The sequence below is a fragment of the Lactuca virosa genome, chromosome 4 (genome assembly GCF_052849685.1).
Source record: "Lactuca virosa cultivar CGN04683 chromosome 4, Lactuca_virosa_CGN04683_v6, whole genome shotgun sequence".
Taxonomy (NCBI): Eukaryota; Viridiplantae; Streptophyta; class Magnoliopsida; order Asterales; family Asteraceae; genus Lactuca; species Lactuca virosa.
Window position 1 is genome coordinate 424026730 of NC_136429.1, and position 23257 is coordinate 424049986.

A 23257-nucleotide genomic window follows, 5' to 3' on the forward strand; every position below is an offset into this window, starting at 1 on the left:
GCTGATAAAAATCTTACTCCAGTAAGATTGACAATGCCATGGAGGAGAGTTTATAACAAAGTGGATTGTGGAGTTTTTGCTATGAGACATATGGAGAGTTATTTTGGAGAAAAATGTTCTAAATGGAAATGTGGTCTTCCAAAAGAAGGTGGTTCTCAAGAAAAAATTCTGGAAATGTTGAGAATGAAATATGCAGCAACAATTTTAACTTCTGAGATTAATACAAAGCGTGGTGATGTGTTGAAAGCTGCATATGAGTATCAAAAAGTTGATCAAAAGATTCGTGGTAAGCATGCATATCATGCTCAATGGAATATAGAAAGAAGGCTGTCAAATTTTTTTTGATTGAATATTTTCTTATTGATGATGTTATAAGAACAAGATTGTTTATGTTGTGTATGTTATGGATATTATGAAGAATGTTTGTTTTTATGATGATGGAAAACATGGTGATGGAAAAAAATTTAATATGTATTTTGGTGGATTTTATTATGTAAGTTTGTTTGTGTGAATTATGTTATTGAATGTTAATCATAAGTGATTATGCTATATTTTTATATGTAATTTATGTTTTTAGTATTGATTATATGTTGCTTATATGTAATCATTAGTGATTGTATCGATTTTTTTTCTGTTTTTGTAATCATAGATGATTATATTTGTTGTACAACACATTATAATTTATTATATCTTTTTCTTGATAAGTGAGCTTATCTTTACTGCATGAAATACATCACCATGCAGAATCTTATCTTTGTAAGATTTTAGTTTTGTTTTTTAGTGTTTGTATTGAAGAATCTTTTCTTTATAAATGAAAACTGATTGGTACAACCATATATTGTATTTTTGATAAGTGATTATGTTTGTATAAAGGGGGTAGCCTCGTGCTACCCCTTATATTTCTTCAAAGATGAGTCCTTATACTTCCAAATGGTTAGTTTTGTTTATTAATTTCTTCAATTTTTATATATCTCCATTATTTATTTATGATGTAAACAACTTCCATTTTGTTTCAGGTAAAATATGGAGTCTATAAGTCTAAAATAACTAATTTTGCTTTATCTAATAACATGTTCCCCATTTTTTCAACATTCTTGTTCTTTTATTTGTAGCTAGATTTTCATACAGATTGTAGCTGACTCCAAGAACGCCTCTTCCACCATTACTTAAAAAGTTTATCTTCATTGAACATATCAGATCTTTACTATATGTCTTTGAAGTAGAGGAATGTTGTTCATTTAAAGAAGATTTCTTTTTAATGAACAACATTTCTCTACATCAGATATGTAGTAAAGATTTGTTATGTTCAATGGAGATAATCTTTCTAAGTAATGGTGGAATAGTTCTTGGAGTCAGCTACAATCTGTATGAAAATCTAGCTAGGAATATGAAGAACAAGAATCTTGGAAAATGGGGAACGTGATATTTGAGACTTGTGAAATTGTTTGTTATTGAAGACTTGTGAAATAGGAATATGAATATTGTTATCTTTAGATTTTTTATGAGCAGTGTTGTATATTTGTTAGGAACAATGGTGTTGTATATGGTTATATGTAATGGTTAGATGTTTTTTATGTGTAACCATATTTTTAGTCACTTATGATTAAACAAAACATATGAAGTAGTATTACATAATATTTTATGATTATACAGATGAATATTGTATATGGTTATGTGTAATGATTACATGTATTGAATAACAGTTTATATGTAATCTTAAATGCTTGTAGTAACATTTAATAGAAGTTTAATCATGAATGAATATATTATCAAATCAAAGAAAGAATTATCAAAGTAGATTAAATCCAGTAGACAAAATCATAGTTAATTTTGTTTTATAAAAGAGTAAAGTGTACTAAACAAAAAGTATATTATTTTGAAAAAAAGTTCATGACTTATTCATTACTAATTAAAGCAGTAAATATCTATGTAGCTTTTGATGATTGTTTTGCTGCAAGTTTGATTGGGCATGTCCGCAAGTTATGAGGAGCCCTTTCTCCACATCCTTAGCATCTTCTTGTTAGCTTGTTTGAATTTTTATACGCTATTTCTGCTGCACTTAGAATTCTACTTTTCTTTCCGCATCCTTTATTGCTTTGAACATTTGGAACATTGATGTCAATGTCTTTTGGAATAGATATGCCCATAAGCTTTCCTACCTCTTCAACATCTGTCCTATTCTTCTACAATTCATTTGTAGGATCGTTTTCATATTCCTTCAGCATGCTTTCTGTTTTCTTAACAAACAAATCCATTTTTTCTTTATTTTTTCTTACGTATTCCAAACATGCTTCAAAGTTGTAGTATGCTTGATTGACAGATCTGTTAATTTCACTGTCTCCTGTATCATATACATGTCTACCAAAATTATAATGGATTGATATCACATCCTTTCTCCAACGATTCTCAATGTACTGTTCAGATATCTCCTTAATTCCATGTTTCATGAGTATGTTGAATGCATGTCTGCACAAAGTCCCAAAGCGGTTGAAGTGTTCACAAGTCAATTTTACATCATTTGTTGGAAGTTTTTATTTCTACATATTCAAAATAAAATTAAAGCATTAAGTGTTTTATAATCATAACTGAATATTTTTTTTATATTATGTGCTGATTCAACAAAATTTAAATTAAGAATATATTACCTCAAATTCTGTTTTTAGATCACTATTTTTGTTCAGTTGTTCCACTTTGTATAACTCCCATCCATTTTTTGTTCCAATATGTTCGTATTGGCAGTACCAGGAACCTTTATAGATTTCTTTCTGTACTTCACAAAACAATGTACTTGTATAAACTTTTACTGCATGTTTTTCTATTGGTCGTGGTGAAATAAATTTATATACCGCCTTCTTTGTTTGATGATCAAGCTCTTGTCGTGTATTTCTTTGTTTTTGAATTGCTGTTTCATAGTTCATCATGAAATGTAAAAGTAAATTTCTAGATGAAGAGTAAGTGTTGAAGAAGGAATTCATGCTTTCTGATCTTGAAGTGGTTTTCATCAATCCAGACATTCTTGTGTCACTGAAGTATGCAAGTATCCATTTGTCACGTAATTCAAACATATCATTGAACCATCTTTTATCTTCCAGATTGAATTCGTTAATAATCAAATCCCACTTCTTTTCAAATTCATCAGGTTTGATATGCATGTTCCAAACAAGCTTGTTAAATCTTTTCTTGAAGTCTTTGTTTTTAAATAAATCGCCAGTAACCTATGAATGAACAATTTTGCTTATATAAGTATAAATTATATACCTATTTGGATATATCATATATGAGTAATCATATATGATTAATCATATATGATTACTGTAATGTAGGATATATCATGTATGATTAATCATATATCATACATTTACTGTAATCATATATGATTAATCATATATGATTATATAATCATATATGATTAATCATATATCATATATGAGTAATCATATATGATTAATCATATATGATTACTGTAATGTAGGATATATCATGTATAATTTAATCATATATCATATATGTACTGTAATCATATATGATTAATCATATATGATTATATAATCATATATGATTAATCATATATGATTACTGTAATGTAGGATATATCATGTATGATTAATCATATATGATTAATCATATATCATATATGTACTGTAATCATATATGATTATATATGATTAATCATATATAATTATATAATCATATATGATTATATAATCATATATTATTATATAATCATATATGAATAATCATATATCATATATGTATGATTAATCATATATTATATATGTATGATTAATCATATATCATCTATGTACTGTAATGTAGGATTGATCATATATGATTAATCATATATGATTATATAAACGTATTATATAATCATATATGATTATATATGATTATATACGGTATCATCATAATCATAGTATGATATATGATAACTTATATTATTATAATCATATATGATTAATCATATATGATCATATATGGATATATAATCATATTATTAAAATACTTAATTATATATCATTATATCAATCATATATGATTAATCATATATGATTAAGTATTTTAATAATATGATTATATAATCATATATGATTATATATTGTATTATCATATTACATACTATGTAATCATATATGCTTATACAGTATGGTATCTGATAATTCATATTATTAGAATAGTTAATCATATATGGTTATATAGTATGATATGTGATAAGTTATATATGAATCATCTGTCAGAATACTATATAATCATATATGATTATATAATGTATTTTTATTATACATTTGCTTGCAGTTTTTTCATTATGTGCCACATGCATAGTCTGTGTCTTGAATTTGGTAAGACAGATTTCACTGCTTGTTTTATTGCTGCATCTTAATCAGTTAGAACAATTTTTGATGCTTTCCCTTCATGAGCTCTAAGAAAAGCTTTAAGCAGCCATTCATACGACTCAATTGTCTCTCTACTCAGCAACCCAGCACCAACAGTAAGGGCTCGTTTGTTTTTTTGGCAAAAAGACTTTTTGGGCGCTTACATCTGCCGGCGGGTAGATGTTTACCAAAAAGATTGTTTGTTTTCTGGAAGACAAAAGACCTCAAAAAGATTTTTTCATCTCTTTTCCTGAAAGACCTAAAAATACCGCTTCTAATTGCAGAATACATTCATCGCCTCCATTCGCTCCTTCCCTTTCACGATTGCATCCTCCCACACCGACGATCTCTCCACACCGGCCATACCTCTGGCGGATATCGGTCATTGATCCGCCTTCGACACTTCATGCTCTGCCTCCCGTCAGTCCACATCGCCGCCGCCGCCGGGTCATCAGGTACAATCTGTTCCATCGCTCTTCGTTCTCCTCTTTCGTTTCTCTTTTCTTATCTTCCTCTCAACTTGTATTATTACTTTAAACTCCATTAATGGTGAAATCCCATCTACCATTTACCATTTTGTCAATTAAAAACCTCAATGTTATTGATTTCTTGAATAACTTCCTGTTTATCTGTATGATTTTGTTTTGTTTTCTACCGGATCTAATTGATTATGCTTTGTTTAAAATGTATTTTCCTTGTTGTTTACTGCTCTTATACCAGAAAACTATAAGCTGTTTCCTGTTTGAACAAGTAATTTTCTTGTTTCTTCTTTGAAATCCCTTTGGCACCAAATCTGTTGTCCAAAATTTGTAGTGTCCAATCTGTAATTCAGATGTGAATCTACTCCTTCAGTTGAATCATAATGAATAATTGCTTTGAATTAAGATTTAGGAACATCGTATTATTGTATGTGGAGTTTTTTCTTTTCATCAGCTACATCTGTATATGAAAATGTCACTGATTCAATTTTTCAAGGCAAACTAGGATATTGTAAAACAAGATTTATGATTTATCATAACACACAAGACGCATAAAGCCATAAACAAGCATCAATTACTACAGGGCTAGTAATTTTTTGATACCCTTTTCTCATCTTTAAGCTCAACTTGTCTACTGTGCTCTCGCTTCAGAAGCACTTGCTTCTTCTTGAAACCAACATCGGAATCATTGATTCCAAACTCAATTTGTTGTTTACTTTTTTTTGTTAAGTACTATTTAATTTGTTGTTTATCTCTCATGTTGCTGGTTGCCTTGAGATTTGAGTGGGTTGATCACATGTTATCTCAATTACATGCCCTTTCTTATTACTTTGCTGGTGTTTTCAAGACTCATGTCAAACATTGACCTTTTTGCCCTTGGTTTTATTTTATGTTACAGGTGCCTGCTGCTCCTTCTAGTGCCTTGGTTGTAGTACATTTCTGGTTTTTGGTTTCTCACTAGTGTAGTTTTGGTATTTTGACGAATATGCCCTTTGATAAAATGACAAAAAAGATAACCTTCGGGTGCAACTCCCACGATGGCAATTAATGGCTACTAAAATAAAAACAAAATTTGGGTTTAAAAAAAAAAGACTTCACATATATTGGTAAACTTGGGTCATTTGAAAAAGACATTAAAAACAAACAATCTTTTGTATAAAGACTTCTTGTATGAAGGCATAGAAAAATACTTTTGGTCCACATCTTCTGCCGCAGACACGGAAAAAGACTAAAGACATTTTACCACTTCCAAAACAAAGACCACCTAACTGATTTCTTGTGGTGGTCAACTGCTGTGAATGGAACAAATACCATTTTATACCTATATAAAGAAAATGTGTTTAGTACAATCATATTTGATTAATAGTATGTTTGAATTTATATACATTAACTTATTTGTTTGTTCTAAAAGTTGCATCAAAAGATATAACTTCTCCAAACTCTGCATAAAAAGCCTTTTCTCTATCATCTGCCCAAAACATAGCAGCCAACAGATCTCCATCACGTAGGAACTCAAATGAATAATTTGGGTAATGATCTCTACGATCATTCATTTTGTTTATCATTATTTGAGTATCCTTGTAACATAAGATTATATTTACTCCTCTCCTCAAGTTTTTGTAGTCTGTTACCTTTGCCCCTACATATTCATATCCTCTTTTCAAAACTGCTCGTATTTTGTGAGCCATTGTGGGACCAATTTTAGCTTTTGATGCACGTATTACAAACTCTTTTTCAGAATATGGCTACTCAGTCTTGTATGAAAACCTGCCATTTCTGCATAATCCGTATACATTTTTACTGCCAAATTTAGTGATTTGAAAACACTGTTTACAACTGGTACAAATTTTGTAGGGACATCTGGTTTATATTCAGATTCTTCAATTATGTTACTGCAATATGATTCATTTGTTGAATTGGAACTTTCACCTGATAAAAGAAGGGAATGACAAATATGTTATTATATAATTTTATGTTGTAATAATCATATGTGATTAACGATATGTATTTATATTTTAGTATAAAAAATCATATATGATTTTAGATATTAATATATTATTAGATGCTAAATCATATTTATTTGTACATTGTATTATATGATTGATCATATAACATACTGTGTAATCATAATGATTACACGGTTATTCATAATTTATAATGTATAATAAAAGAATCAGAATGAAGTGTAGAAACTGTAATGCAATATGTAGTATTAAAACGAATTAGTTGTACCTTCAATACGAATCGTATTTTGAAGTTCTTCAGAAGGGAAAGAAATTGAATCGATTTGTTCGTCGTTACGAGATGAATTGATTTCAGCTATAATAGTATCAGTTGCGATCGACTTGTCAATTTCTTTTGGATTCGACATCATTTATGAAAATTGATTTTGATTCAATTTTCAAATGCTTTGTTTATGATTGCAAGGTGCTTGTTTCTTCGATTTGAGGTTTGTATCTCGTATTTATGAGGATATGAACTGATGCTCTGTTTCGATTGTTTTTTTCGATTTGAAGATTGCGAATAATTTGATAACAGATTCAGTAAAAATAAGATATTTTTTATTATATTGAATGATTTGTTGAAGATTGGATGATATGATTACGTGACTGATACTGAAAATCGATGATTTAGCGATATGATGATTTTTAGAGAAGGAAGGTGTCCGTTTTCTGAACATTAATTTGAAGTTTACTGTTATACCCCTTAATCATTTAATAGTTGACGTTAAGTTCCATTGGCTGATATTTAATTTCACAATCTCTAATTTTTTATTAATCTCAAAGGAACCATCCCCTATATATATATATATATATATATATATATATATATATATATATACACACATGCATTTATCGTTATCATTATCTATATAATCTTATAAAAAAGTCATTCAAATGAAAATGCTTCAAGATATGCCATATTTTTACATCATATTAATTTGAAACCTACATAATTTTTAATTTTCACCAAATTAAGAAAAACCACTCAAGAATTTTCTTTTACGTATATAAGCTTGAAGATAGGCCACATTTTTACATCATATTAATTTTAAACCTATATAATTTTTCGTTTTTACCTAATTAACAAAAACTACTCAAGAATTTTATTTTACGTATATAAGTATATAAGTGTTTTAAATGTGTTATGTTACTATGTATAAGTGATTTCCTAGCTTATAATCATAGGTAATTTTTAAACAAAAAAGTATGTTTTCAAATATATATATATATATATATATATATATATATATATATATATATACTAGGTCAAAACCCGTTAAACCCACAGATGTTAATTTTAAATAGAATTAAAAAATTGATACTTATAGGATCATTCTAGGGCAATTCATTATTATATAAAATAAGTAATCGAACCTAATTCATATTTTTTGATTTCTACAATTTCATAAAAATATAAAAATATTATTATATAAAATATTCTAAGTAGATAAACAACAATAGAAAATTTTAATATAACAAAACAATAAATTAATTTAATTTTAGTTAACAATTAATAAATAATATTAAAAATAATAATATTTAAATGGAGCATATCACCATTAAGTATATTGTTATTTAGATTCAATGACATTAAATGCTATAGACCATGAAAGCAATATGCAAAACATTCCTAATACCAGTAGAACAACAAGCAACGAACCATCATATGTTGCAGGTAATTCAAGTTGAAAACTCTAGCGAGATCTAGATATAATCCAATGCAATGAAATCATGTTATAAATTAGGAATGAGATGAAATTTTATAATATGAAATTATAAGAAAACCAATCAGGTAACAGTTTGACAAAAATTGTGACACTAAGAGCAGGTTTGGTGTAGCCCCAAAAGATTATGTCATGCAACCTTGGTTCTTTTTTGAAATGTTTTGGTCTCTGATCCGAATGAAATGACTAACTTACCCTTCATGTGATATCCACCTCCTCGGTTACATAACAACACCATTGTTCTAGTTCAACCAATCTTGAGCAGCACTTACATCTCAATAAAATTTGAGTAATTTTATAAAAGAATCAATAATACAATTTTAAATTGAGGTACCTAAAAATCCAGAAAAGGAGGTACCTAAACAACCAGAAAAAGTAAGTAATATTTATAAAAGAATCATCAATATAGTTTAAAAGTTTATAAAACTTACAAAGTTTGCTTTCATTGTCTTCAACTAACTATCAAAATACTCTTCCTATGAGCAATCAACCACATTAGCTTGTGTAACGCCCTTTAACTAAACTTGCACACGAAAGGACAAGGTCTCCGAAGGGATTTTCAAGTCTGGTTGTCTCCAAATACGAATGATTTTAACCTTGGCGGTGTAATTATCTTTGTAGAGATCCATTTCTTTAATTTTGAATCCATTAATCTGTAGTTAGAATCAATAATTTGTTAGAAACATTGTATTTTTATGTTCGGATACATATTCTTTGAATCCACACAGTCACATAAACACAGTAGCACTTTTTGATGTCAGACCTAGTGTACTAAAGTTTGAATTTTATTGAATTCCTTGTTTTTTACAATGTAGTTATAGTTTTATGGATACAATTGATAATTGTTTATGAGTTTAGAGGTTCAAGTTATATCTGAAAAGGGTTTTAACATACAATTCATACTCCAATAAAAAAGAAATAGATGTTTGAATCTTTAAAATCTAATTCATGGTTCTCTTAGGCATTTTATCAAACACATGGTATATGAAACTTACATGAGCTAAAAAAATGATAGATTATAGTTTTCAATTGAAAAACATTTTTTATCAACATCTCATGAAAATATATGAGATGATACAATAATGGGTAATGTTCCAAATACGATTAGTGATTTACAAACATACCAAGTAGGAAAAAAAACTATATGAACTTAAAAAGAAAATATGTGAAGTAGGTAATGTTCCAAATCGACCCCCTTTAAGCAAAATTACCACAAAGTGGACTGTAAATTGAATAAGAATGTTGTATAATGGATTTTCCAAATAACAATTTGTCAGGGCAATACAAATTTGTGTGGTGAAATTTAGGTAATAAGAGACGACTGATTTTTACCTCTTTGATCCTCAAGGAACGTATGCGAGAATAGATATACCAGGGCATTAGGGTTCCAGAAACTTCAAACCTACAAAACCCACTTTAAGCAATCGATTTCAATAACCAAGAAGAATAAAAAAAGATAAAGAATGGATACTTCGACAATAAAAGTTCAAAGTAAATATGAGAAAGCCCGCACAAACAAAATAAGGAGATGGAATTAGCTGATTTCCATGAAATTCGTTCCGATCTTGGTAATCAACATCAAAGAATCTCAGTGATTGCTAATTTCTAGGAATGGATGAATGCTTGAGATTTCTTGGGAGCTGATTTACCACGTAGAAGTTGGAAACTTTTAATTGTTTCCAACGTAGAGCCAGAATGAAGGTGGAACTGAGATAAGAATAAATATTTGGGGCTGATTTATAGCTTGGAAACTCTTAATTGTTTCCAACGCCATATCGAGAACAAAGGCGGATGACGTATTAATACGAAGAAACGGCACTTTTGGAAATTCACATAGAAAGTTTGAGCGGGAAAATTCGATGGGAGGGGCTAAGAAATTTCCACGTGGCAAAATTGGTTTTATTTATTAGATTAAGGATATATATATATATATATATATATATATATATATATATATATATATATATATATATATATATATATATATATATATATATATATATATATATATATATATATATAGGGTGAGGTTCAATAGAGAACCATAATTAACCAAGGAACCAAGGAACCAATCGTGAGCGTCGGAAATTATAACGATCAACGGCCAAGGAAATAGATGTACACTTTTACATTGGACTCACACACACCATATTATACCAAAAAATCCACCCTTTACAAAAAAACCCACCACTTTTTTTCGTTAAAATTTTTTTTTTAGGCCATGTTTTTTATAAAAAAAAACCGAATATACCGTTGTTCACGATTTTTCGTCCTCTTTCCATAGAGATCCATGATAATATATAAAAAACAAACTTTTTTTTTCGAAAAAAACCACTTCATTTTCTTTAATGAAAAAAGTTAAGGTCTATTTTTTATAGAAAAAAATTAATAAATATATCAAAATTTATATTTTTTGTACTTTTTAAACATAGAATCATATTCATGTTAAAAAAAACGATATTTCAGTTCAGATTCACATTGTGAACTTGTTCAGATTCATATTGTAAACCTGTTCAGATTCACAGTGTGCATAATAATAAGTCAGATTCACAGTGTGAATTTGAACTGATTGAAGCTTTTTCACATTGTGAATGTTAAAATTTGAAATATTTACAGTTTAGATTCACAGTGTGAATCTACACTGATCGAGGTTTTATTATTTTTTTTTTGTGAACTTTCTCAGATTTACAGTGTGCATAATAGTAATTCAGACTCACAATGTGAATCTGAACTGTTCAAGATTTTTCATATTGTGAATGTTAAAAATTGAAATATTTACAGTTTAGATTCACAGTGTGAATCTACACTGTTCGAGGTTTTTTTTATTTTTATTTTTTTATTTTTAATTTTTTTTAATCGGTGTTGATGTTTATTAATAGAGTACAAAAAATTAATATTTTTTGGTATAGTTAGTTTTTTTTTGATAAAAATAAACTTAAATATTGAAAAAACTAAGAAAATCAAGTGAGTTTTTTTCGAAAAAAAAGTTCGTTTTTTATATATCATCATGGATCTCTATGAAAAGAGGACGAAAAATTGTGAAGAACGGTATATTCGGTTTTATTTTTCGTTAAAAAACCTGGCCTAAAAAAATTTTTAAATGAAAAAAAAGAAGTGTGTTTTGTTATAATCCGGTACATGTGCGTCCATTATAAAATTTTACAACCCTTCCTTTTGCCGTTGATCGTTTTAAATTCCGACGCTTTGATTGGTTCCTTGGTTCCTTGATTAATAATGATTCTCTATTGAACTTTTCCCTATATATATATATATATATATATATATATATATATATATATATATATATATATATATATATATATATATATATATATATATATATATATATATATATATATAGAGGTAAGTTCAATTGAGAAAATAAAAAAGGTTGAGAATGGAGGAATCATTCTCAGCCACTCATTTAATCTAAGCATAAAAAGACACGGTGGCAAACTTGTAAATATGATAATAACCTTCAATCTCAAATACGTAACATCGATTTCTTTGTTGAATACTCCGAATTGGAATTTCCCAGATTCGCAAACGAACTCTGTTGGAATCAAAATTTCTTCGCTGTTCATGCAATTGGAATCGAAGTTCTGGACTCGCAATCACAGCCGACATTGAAGGACTCGGAATCGATACTCATAGGTTCCCAATCGGATTTTCGTAAATCAAAATCAAAATGTGAAATCGATCAGACATAGGATGTTGCATTTGAAGTCGGAAGCTTTTGAAATTGGAACATATATTCTAATCGGAACAGTTCGCGTCTTGATTATCAGTATTACAAAGAAATCTGGAATCGGGATTTCAAGGTTTCGAAATTGAAATCGGAATTTTTGTTGGAATGAAATCAAAATCGGAATTGCACGCTTCAAAGTCGAAATCGGAAGTATATGATGATTTGGAATTGATAACTTGAATCAGAAGTATCATGTTTTTAACATTTTTAAAAAAGTTAATTCGTATGCACTCCAACTGTTTGATGAAATGCATAAACTAATTTACCACGTTATATTCACATATGAATGTGTTTTCTCACCTGAATCAGTATATGATTATTAAAAACACAAAACAAATATGCAAGTCTGTATGTTATTCATATGTGAATAATATATAAAAATTATATATATTTGTGAAAACACCTTGTAATATTTATATGTGAATATACTGTGTAATATTCATCAGTGAATGACATATAAAAATTATATATATTTGTGAAAACACCTTGTAATATTCATATGTGAATATAATGTGTAATATTCATAAGTGAATATATCATCTAATATTCACAAGTGAATATACTATGTAATATTCACATGTGATATACCATGTAATACTATGTAATATTCACATATGAAAATATCATATAATATTCATAAGTGAATATACAATGTAATATTCACAAGTGAATGCATCGTCTAATATTTAAATATGAATATACTATGTTTATTATATGCTATATTCATATATGAATGATACTTAAATTGTAAAAAAAAATTAATCATATTTTTTATTCATAAGTGAATAACAAATGTACTGTAGTAAAAACCTGATTAATTTTTATTCACTTATGAATAACGATAGCTGATAATATAAAAAAAATAAATTTTTTATTTTATCTTAAAACTATATCAATATAGATGTCTATTTGTAGAGAATAAAAAATCATGAATTTTGGTATATTTAAAATCATTTTTCGATAAAAATAGCTTCTTAAAAATAAAAAAAAAACGAAAAAACTATGTTTTTGTATATATTAAGGTAATGATTAGCATAGTTTAAGGAAACATGTTTTGTTGGAAAACACATGTCTATTCCTTTCCCATTTCCGCTGGTACGACGGAGGCTTTTGCGGCAAAAATAAATGAGTGGCTGAGAATAATTCCCCCATTCTCAACTTTTTTTTTTCTCAACTGAACCCTCATATATATATATATATATATATATATATATATATATATATATATATATATATATATATATATATATATATATATATATATATATATATATATATATATATATATATATATATATATATATATATATATAATCATAGGTATAGAACTATCTAAAACTACATTGTTTTATGTAATAAACTAAAATTATACATTTTCCGATTATAAATATTTCATCTCCGTAAACATTTTCCATCTTATTCTTAAATATTCTTAAATCATCATAATTCTTAAGTTGCTCAATACTTTATTCGAATTAATACTTCAAACCTTAAAGATACGAAAAAAACAAAAAATATATTCAGTTTGTTTTAATAAAAAGGAAAATTTAAGATCTCAAAGTCCAATTATTGGTAATTAAATGATCGATGCATTTTGTAATGCAAGAACTAATGCAATAAAAAATCTTAGTTTTATATTCACTATTAAACGTTGTTGCAATATGTTTCTTAAATTTGCAATAGGTTAACCTTCAAAGTGTGAATTATTGGAGGCTGTAACAGAAAACGATTAGTTTAAATATCCAGTAATATCCCGTAAATTTAATCTAAGAATTAATAACTTAGTTTAAAGCAAAACTACGTTTTAAAAAACGGTTCTATACCTAAGGTTAAATATATGACAGCCACATATTCGCTTTTCATATATATATATATATATATATATATATATATATATATATATATATATATATATATATATATATATAAATCTATTTAGAACGCTCTCAACCTTACTATGCATCTCTTATAACTAAGCTATGACTGTATGCAATTCCCCTCCCGACACATTCATTGGATGTCGTAAAATGTGTAGACAATTATCACTTGTCGTGACTTGACCACCAAGGTTGTTGCTAGGAATCACAGGTGGGAGTGTCAACCTGTATATATCTATACATTTGTAACGTCCGAGATTTATCAGGTATTGTATTGCTTTTATTTAAGTTATAATTATTAAAATGTTGGCATTTTTGGGGCGGAGCGTACGCTGAGCGTACAGGGTGTACGCACGGCGTACACATATGAGGCGCGAATCGGGGAACTCCCATGCGTACGTTGGGCGAACCCATGCGTACGTTGGGTGTAGGGTGACCAGATGCAAATCCTAAATTTTAGGGTTTGCACATTATTTAAACAACTTATAACCCTCCAAACCCTTATCCTCTTAGCCTCCCTTGCTCTTTCAGTGCCCAACTCGAACCCTAACTCCATTGCATGTATCTTGAGCTTACTTTGAGCATTTTGGTGTTGTTTTGGTGGTTTTGAAGAGAAAGAAGTTTGAAGAAGGAGCAAGGACTTGAAGAGAGCTTGCAGATCCAGGGGATCATCATCTTTTCTGACTCATTTGAGGTATCAAGCTTCAAACTTGACCATTGCATGCTTAGTTGTAGTTTTGGGGTGTTTTTTGGGATATTTTGACTCCATAGTTGAGGTTTCTTGTGTTCTGGTAGTTCCAGCCCATAAGAGTTGTCCTTTTGAGCTCTTGGAAGCATTTAGAATCATAAAAATCGAGCCTGGATGGTAAGCTACAACCATGTAAGTGTTCGATGGTCACAAAGTGTGTTTAAGGACTTAAATCATGTCTTAACCCCCACCTATGCATGCAAAGACATAAAGTTTCTAACTTTATGGTTTAGAATGTCTTAAAGGACCTGGATCTATGTTTTGGACCTTAGGACTTAATGGATTAAGTCACAAAAGGAGTTCTAAGGAAGCTGGCCAGTACGCTGCGTGTACTGGGTCAATTTCCCGTTTCTGGTCAAGGCCAGCGTACGTCGGGCGTACGTGCCAGGTACGCCACATGTACGCATACATATTGTTTAACATGGGTTTTTGGGCCTGGAATTGTTGGGCCTCATGGCCTACTGTGGAGTAAGGCCTCTGGGCCTAAGACTGAGATTTATGGTATTGAGCCTTTTTGGGCCTTATTGGGCTTTAAAACTTAAAGTAATGGACTTGGGCCTTAAATTTATTATGGATTGGACCTTGGGGGGGGGGGGGGGGAGGCCCATTAGAGTAAGGACTAGGGGACCTTGCCTTAGGACATGAATTAGAAGTTGGGCCATAAGAAAGTTATATTTGGACCCAATGACTGATTAGGGAATTTATTATGCTTTAGGGAGAGAAGTTGCGAGACAGCCGAGGAGTACGATTTCGGCATACACAATCAGGTGAGTTACATTCCCTGTATGAGTGGTTCGAAGGCACCAATGCCAACCCATTAGTAGTTGTTTATAGTAGAGATGATTGTCTTTGTGATAATTGTCTGGTATGCCCCTATCTATTATGATTTATGTGTTTATTTGCTATGATATTATGTGGTAGTGGTAAGGGGTGAAATAGACCCAGTATCCGGTTGAAATAGACCGAAAGGGAGGCCAGCACCCAGATATGCTCGACAGTATCCGGTTGAAACATACCGAAGGGGAGGCCAACACCCAGATATGCTCGGCAGTATCAGGTTGAAATAGACCGAAGGGGAGGCCGACACCCAGATATGCTTGGCAATGTATATGCTGTATGGTATGTGGTATGATGGGGGAACTCACTAAGCTTCGTGGTTACGGTTTTCAGTTTTGTTTTCAGGTACTTTACTTCGAAATGAAAGGAGCTGGCCTGATCGTAGCGCATCACACCATGTTTTCCGCACATGAGATCTTTAGGAGTGAAACTCTGATTTGTTTTATTATGACATGTTTTGATTATTGACATATCGATTTTGATATAGGATTACTCTATGGATGTTTTCAGACTATTGGTTTTATAATTACTTAATTAAAAATGAAATTTTTGATCTTGAAGATTGGGATGTTACAAGTTGGTATCAGAGCCTTGGTTTGAGGGATTCAGACACACTTTCGGGGGGTGTCTGGACTCAAATCGAGAGTTTGAACGGTTTTTACAAGAAAAATGATTTTTCTAAAATTTAAAATTAAGGGTTTTTGAGAAAGAACAAGGAGTGTGATGCATCCAATCGGCCGAGCTCAAAGACACCGTACATGTATGTTATGATATATGTTATGATTATGAGAATCGCATGCTAGATTAGGGTTAAGGATCTAGGAAGGATGCCCTGTATGCCTGTTGTATGTGTATGAGAAATGCATACTATATTAGGGCTAAGGATCTCGGAAGGATGCCTTGTATGCCTACTGTATGTGCTTATTGAACTGGATGCTAGTACTGACTAGTCAGTGATATGACGACCTGTTTATGATATGCCTTGTTTTGGTTACTCAATGCTCGAATGCTGCTTGCTTTGTGCTTTTAGGAGTTCTAGTTATCTTTAATTAACTAGTAAACGAATACGTTAAGTTACATATTATGAGGACTAAATAAGTTTAGAAGGTTAGGTCTAGCCCTATTTCGACGCTCTTGTTTGAGTCCAACCGTTGTAGGGTAGGACCTCTCTTTTGAAGAATTATTTGCTCTTAATGATATGTAATGGTATTCACGAGCTAGTTAGGGATAGATAGCAGGGACTTCTTATGCAGCTGATGGCGGAGAGTGGGTCGGAGTTTACCCTAGGGTAAGCCTAGGATGAGATTACCGTGGAGAGCAGTAGTAGTGAAAGGGACTTGGTATAGTCAAGGCAATTCTTGAGGAAAGTACAGATAGATATGGAAGGTAGTATGGGCCCGTACTACTGAAAGTAGAGGATCCATACTCGAGTCAAGGAGGGCTGAGATAAAACCAGGGAACTTGTAGTGTGTGTGATCCCTCTAGTTATGATGAGTATTCTGATGATTGTTATGGTGTATTTTCAGAATGGTGGTGACACATCATGGATCAGGGAGTTCAGGATCAAGGTCTGGTTCGGGTACGGGTTCCAAACCGGTTGATGATGGATTACGCGAGTTCATTGCATCTGAGATTACGAGAGGCATCCTTCAGGAGACCCCGATGATTTTCGGGTCGATTAAGGAGGGTATCATTGAGCTGATGGAGGATCACCTTAGGAGTGACATGGCACCTGGCCAGTCAGGGACTCGTACGCTCTCCTTCAAGGATTTCAGGGGATGCGGAGCTCCAGAATTCAATGGGGTGAAGGACCCCATTATGGCTAGACGATGGATTGCAGACATTGAGTCTGCACAGTTGACGAGCTTCTACCACGACGGGTCGAAGGTTAGGTTTGTTGCGTGCTGTTTGAGAGAGTGAGCTAGAGACTGGTGGGAGGCAGTCAGTGACACTTTGGGAGCCCCAATCATTGAGGCCATGACCTGTTCGGATTTTGTGTCCAGGTTTCGGGCGGAGTTTGCGCCAGCTGTGGAGATTCAGCAGCTGGCCAGGGAGTTTTTGGATTTGAGACAAATTACTGAGACGGTGTCGGAGATTACCTCCAAGTTCATGGAGAGGGCCTTGTTGGTTCCTCAGTACGCGGGTGATGAGGAGATGAAGAAAACCCGATACCATGATATGCTGAGAGCTGACATTCAGAAATATGTCAGTTATTCGGCGTGTCTGACTTTGGATGATATGATAGATAGGGCACGAGAGAGGGAGATTGATATAGAGCACATTAGGAAGAGGAAGGCAGAGGCTGGGCATACGGCTGGGGTTTCGGTGAAGAAACCCAAGGGATTCGACTCGAGGTCAAAGGGCCAGCAGGGCCAGGGCTGCTGTGGGAAATGCGGCAAGTCGCATGAGGGAGGTTGCAGGGCAGGGGGATCAGGCTGCTATAGGTGTGGAAATACTCGGTACTTCCGCAAGGATTATACTGCCCCTATCCCCACTATTCAGACATCAAATATGCTTTGTTTTCACTGCATTTAGCGATGCCATAAAAGGCCAACTACCCGAGATTGGTATCAGGCACGCCAGTGGTGGCGCCAGCTCTAGCGACCCTGCGGATCACAGATGGCTGCCAGGGTAAGACAGATGCTCCTATGGTGAGGAGTGTTGGGTCAAAAATATGGTTTATACTTTTCTTTTCTGGGCAATTGTATTTTTATGTAATATTTTATGTATTTACGGCTAGGTGGGTGTTTACGGCCGTAAACGGGTTTACGGCCGTAAACCCGTTCACGGCCGTGAACTTGTGTTCGGCCCATGTTCCCTATAAATATAGGTGTAAGGGGTGAGGAGTAGAGAAGAGAGAGAGAGAGAAGAGCTTATGTGTGTGTATTCTAAGGTGTTTTCTAGAGAGAGAAAGTGAATCTTGTGTAAGAAACTTCAATCATATCATCAATACATTCAAGATTCAAGTTATTCTTCTCCTCCTTCTCTTCTATTTTGATCTGGCATCATCCGTTTGATTGGGATTCCGCACCATCAAACGGATCTGATTGATACACAAGCATTTTGGGGACTTACAATTGGTATAAGAGCTTGGATTGTATCAATCAATTTTGTCAGATCTGGAGCCTATTTGATCTTATTTTTGAAGGATATCTACGTTTTTGGATAGATCATGGCAAAATAAAGGGGGTTTGTTCTTTGTGTTTTTCATAAAAACGAGTTCTGGATCGAGTTTTGGAGCAAAAATGGTGAAAAACGTCGTTTTTTTCGCGATCTGAAGCAGTGTTTACGGACTTTGAAGGGTTTACGGCCGGTGAGTTTGCGGCCGGAGTTTACGGCTCGGCGGCTTGCGGCTCGGACGTGTGCGGCTCGGACGATTGCGGCTCGGCGGTTTGCGGCTCAGAGTTTGCGGCCTCGGCTCGGTGGACGGCTTGGTGGTAGACGGCTCGGAATACGGCTCTCTCGTGTGCGGCTAGGGAATACGGCTCGGTAGCTTGCAGCGTTCAATAAAAAGGGAAACGAATTGGGGGTGCCGGGGATCGAACCCGGGTCCCTTGAGTTATCATCACACTCATCAAACCAGTTGAATTACCAAGACAGTTGTTCCATTCACTCCCGATTTAATTCAAAAACACTCTTTTTCGAACCCAATTTTGCAACTTTGTCATTTTTAGCCCAAAATTAAAAATCTTTTATTTTAAAATTCCATTTTCAACCAAAAATTTTAGTTTTTAAATTTTGACTTTTATTTTTGAGTTTTTACTTAAAATTTTGACTTTGACTTTTAAAATTTGACCTTTGACTTTAAACTTTGACTTTCTCATTTAACTTTTAAAATTTCAAATTTAGCTTTTCAGTTTGACTTTTGAGTTTGACTTTTTAAATTTGACTTTTAAGGTTGACTTTTGAGGTTTGTAGTCAAAGGGTTTGACTTTTAAGTTTGATTTTGGCTTATAGTTGTGCTTTTAATGGCTTTTGAGGTCTACGAGGGAAATGAACACATGAAAGAGAGTCAGGATATGTTAAGACAAAAATTCAACATGTTCAACTATATCCCTGGAGAAACCCTGAAAGCTTAGTTGCAGCGATTTACTACACTTAATACTGAGATGAATATAGCTGGGATCTTCTTAACTAAATCTGAGATAAACAAAAAGCTGCTGAATTCACTTCCGAAATCGTGGGATATGAACGTGGCTGTCATCAAGAAGACAAAAGATCTCAATCCTCTTAGTCTTGCTGCTGTAACTGAAGAACTTGACGCTTTGAAGTGTGGAAAAACAATGAGTTCCGCAAATATCCCGGTCAATGAAGTTTCATGTACTCCATCTTGTGAATATACAATTAAAATTCTTCGTGAACATAATGATTTGCTAAAAAGGGAAGTCGAGGACCTAAAATACGAAGGATATCAACTTAGGAAAGGACAGAAACCCCTGAAGGCTGAATTAGAAGAAAAAACCAGAGACTTTAGGAAGCTTCAGGAAGACTATAGTAATAAATGTGAAAATTATGACTATGTTAAGAGACAACTTGCTGAATTAACTGCTGAGCTTGACACATTAAAAAGCAAATTTGAAAATGCTGATTTTGATTTTAGAAAATTTGATGTGTCAAGCGAAGTAGTTGCGAACATGATAGACCATTGTTTGCAATTTAAACATAACCAGCAAAAGGGTTTAGGATACGATAAAGTTCCTCCTCCTTTCAATCACACGTATCAGTATCACCCTTTGACTAAAGAGGAGATTGCCAACGAACTATTGATGGTTTATGGCAAACCAGCTGGTTTTGTATCAGGAGGCATTATTAATGTTGAAAATACTAATGTTTACTTCCTATGCAGATCAATCCTTAAACCAATCCAAGCAAGCAGCTGAAGAGAGTGTGTCTGATAGTAAAGTAGCAGAAGATGAGAACAATGAGAAAACTATTGAACAAACCAATATCTCCTTGAGCTCTGAATCCGTTGCTTCGAACTCAGCTGCTTCTGATCAACCTGCTGTTGAGAAACACAGGCCACCAATTCCAGTGAAACAGAGTGCCTGTTGTAATTGTGCTTGTGGGAAAAATAAGAGACAAGGAAAGGATACGCCACCAGGGGCAGGAAGAAACAATTTCACAGTGAAGAAAAATACATGTTTTCACTGTGGAATACCTGGACACATTGCCAGAAATTGTCCTAATCGCACATACGTTCCCTACTATGCACAAGGGTGGCAGAACGCGCCAAGAGGGAGATACTCCAAAAGAAACCCCTCAAGGTCACGTTCAGACAATGGTGACTGGAACGCGCAAAAGGCCAAGAATCAAACCCACAAGGCCAAGAATCCGAATCCCAAGGGCAAGAAGGGAATGTCGGCCAAGAAGCCTAATCCAAGAGATGCTCCAGTGAAACAAAGACCGGTTAGGTCAAAGTGATCTCAACAGCCGACATCAAGATCAAAAGCAAGTACTAAGCCACCCATCAGATCGAAAAAGAAATGGGTTAAACCCAACTACAAATGGGTTCCAAAGGCTCACTCTCCCAAATCTTCTAACGATTCTAATATTTCTTCATCTTCTGTTTGTGATAAACAGGATATGTCATGGGAGAGAGTACCGTGCAAGGATGAAAAAGGTCAACCCAGTTTCAAAATGGACTGGGTTCCAAAGACCAACTAATCCCGCTCTGTGTTGGAGCAGCTATGGAGGCATATCATCAGACTTCGGTTTGTTGGTAGTGGCTGTTCCAGGCACATGATAGGGGACATCTCTCAACTGTACAACATTCATAACTTTGTTTGGGAGTATGTGTCCTTTGCGGGAAAGGAAGAAAAGAAGGGATCACACATGGGGCTAGTGCTTAATGACATGAAGAATTTTCGGATCTGTTCTGAGATTATGCGTGCTGTTCTCAGACCTTCTGGATGCAAATTCAACCGGTGAATTACAGTTTGCGTTTTGCTCTCTATACTCCTGAGTTTATCTTAAACTGATTATTTTCAAAGAAAATTTTTCATTTTCTTATAGTTTTTCGTTAGTAGGTATTGTTTGGGAAGTGATATCAAGAAAGTGATAACGGGCAGTCTAAAACCAGTGTAAGGGACTGAATCTGAATTGTCTAGACTCTGTGTTCAATGTGCTGGTAGGCACGAAGGATTTGACAGTGTGGATTTAGTTAGGATTGTTTGGACTGACCATACGACGCTCGGGTAGATTAAGCTGCGAGATAAACACGGGAACCTACAGGATACACTAAATTAATACGCATCTAGAACAGTGGTTCAACTTTTCCTTGATGTACGAACTTATGTCCTTAATTCTGGTTCTGATAGGGCGACTGGGGGCTCTGATAAAGTAGGTCTGTAGGAAATTATTTTCTTGCTTTCTATCTGTCAGTCATATTTTGCCTCCTCTGCGTGATCGGAAGATCCGACCTGGATTGCAACATATGCAACTCTATTTCTACGCACCTCCTTATCTATGAAATTCTTTCTATCTGTTAGTCATATGCTGTCTCCTCTGCGTGATTGAAATGATCCAACCTGGAACACAACATATGCAATATTCTACCTCTCAATCCCTCTATCCTAGTTAGCCATATGTTGTCCCCTCTGCATGATTGAAAGAGATCCGAACTGGGACACAACATATGCATCTATTTCTAAATCTAACTTCCTCCTTAATAATTGTTTACTCACCTAAAGTAAGGAGTCCTTAGGAAGTTCTTGATAACCAGGGTATATCGGGAAGTGGGGAACACGTTCTAGTGCAACTAAAATTGAACCATTTAGAGGTTGTCTGTAGATCTCGCTGCTTAATTTAAGTGGACAACAATACCCGTGGTCGTCGTCAGCTAAATGGTTTATTTAGAAAAGTTTGTCAATATTCTTCGTGTTTAAGTGGACCACAATAACGACAATTGACAAGATCTATTCATTAAGGTGAAGGTACTGATAAACAAGTTCAGACTGTCTCACAACTTTGATCCCAAATATTTTTGTTTTTGTTAAATTTGTTCATAGTTTTCCTCTATGCACAAAATCCAAAAATATTGTTATTTCTGTTTTATTTCTTGTTCAGAAAAATCAAAAATCCAAAAATATTGTTGTTTCTGTTCTAATTTGTGTGCGAAGTTTTCTTTTAGTTTTGTTTTGTCTTGAAAAGTGAATTCAGGTGTAGATGAGACTCATGGAGACTGTATCAAGATTTCTGAGCCAAAGTTTCATCCTTGATCATCGAAGAATTCTCATTCGAAGGAACAAGAAATGAAGATTATTCTTTCAACTTTCAATCTTTCAACCCCAGAACCAAGGTGAAGCTGACTTGAAGACTATGTGACAGATTGTATTGAAGCCTCCTCAATCAGTCTGCTGCTATCTTAAACCTGCTGAAGTGATCCATAAGATTAGTTCTCTTTGATATTCTCTCTGAAGATTCTCAAGCTGAAAGCGCTATCTTTCAAGAATGAGTACAAGAAGCTTCCTCA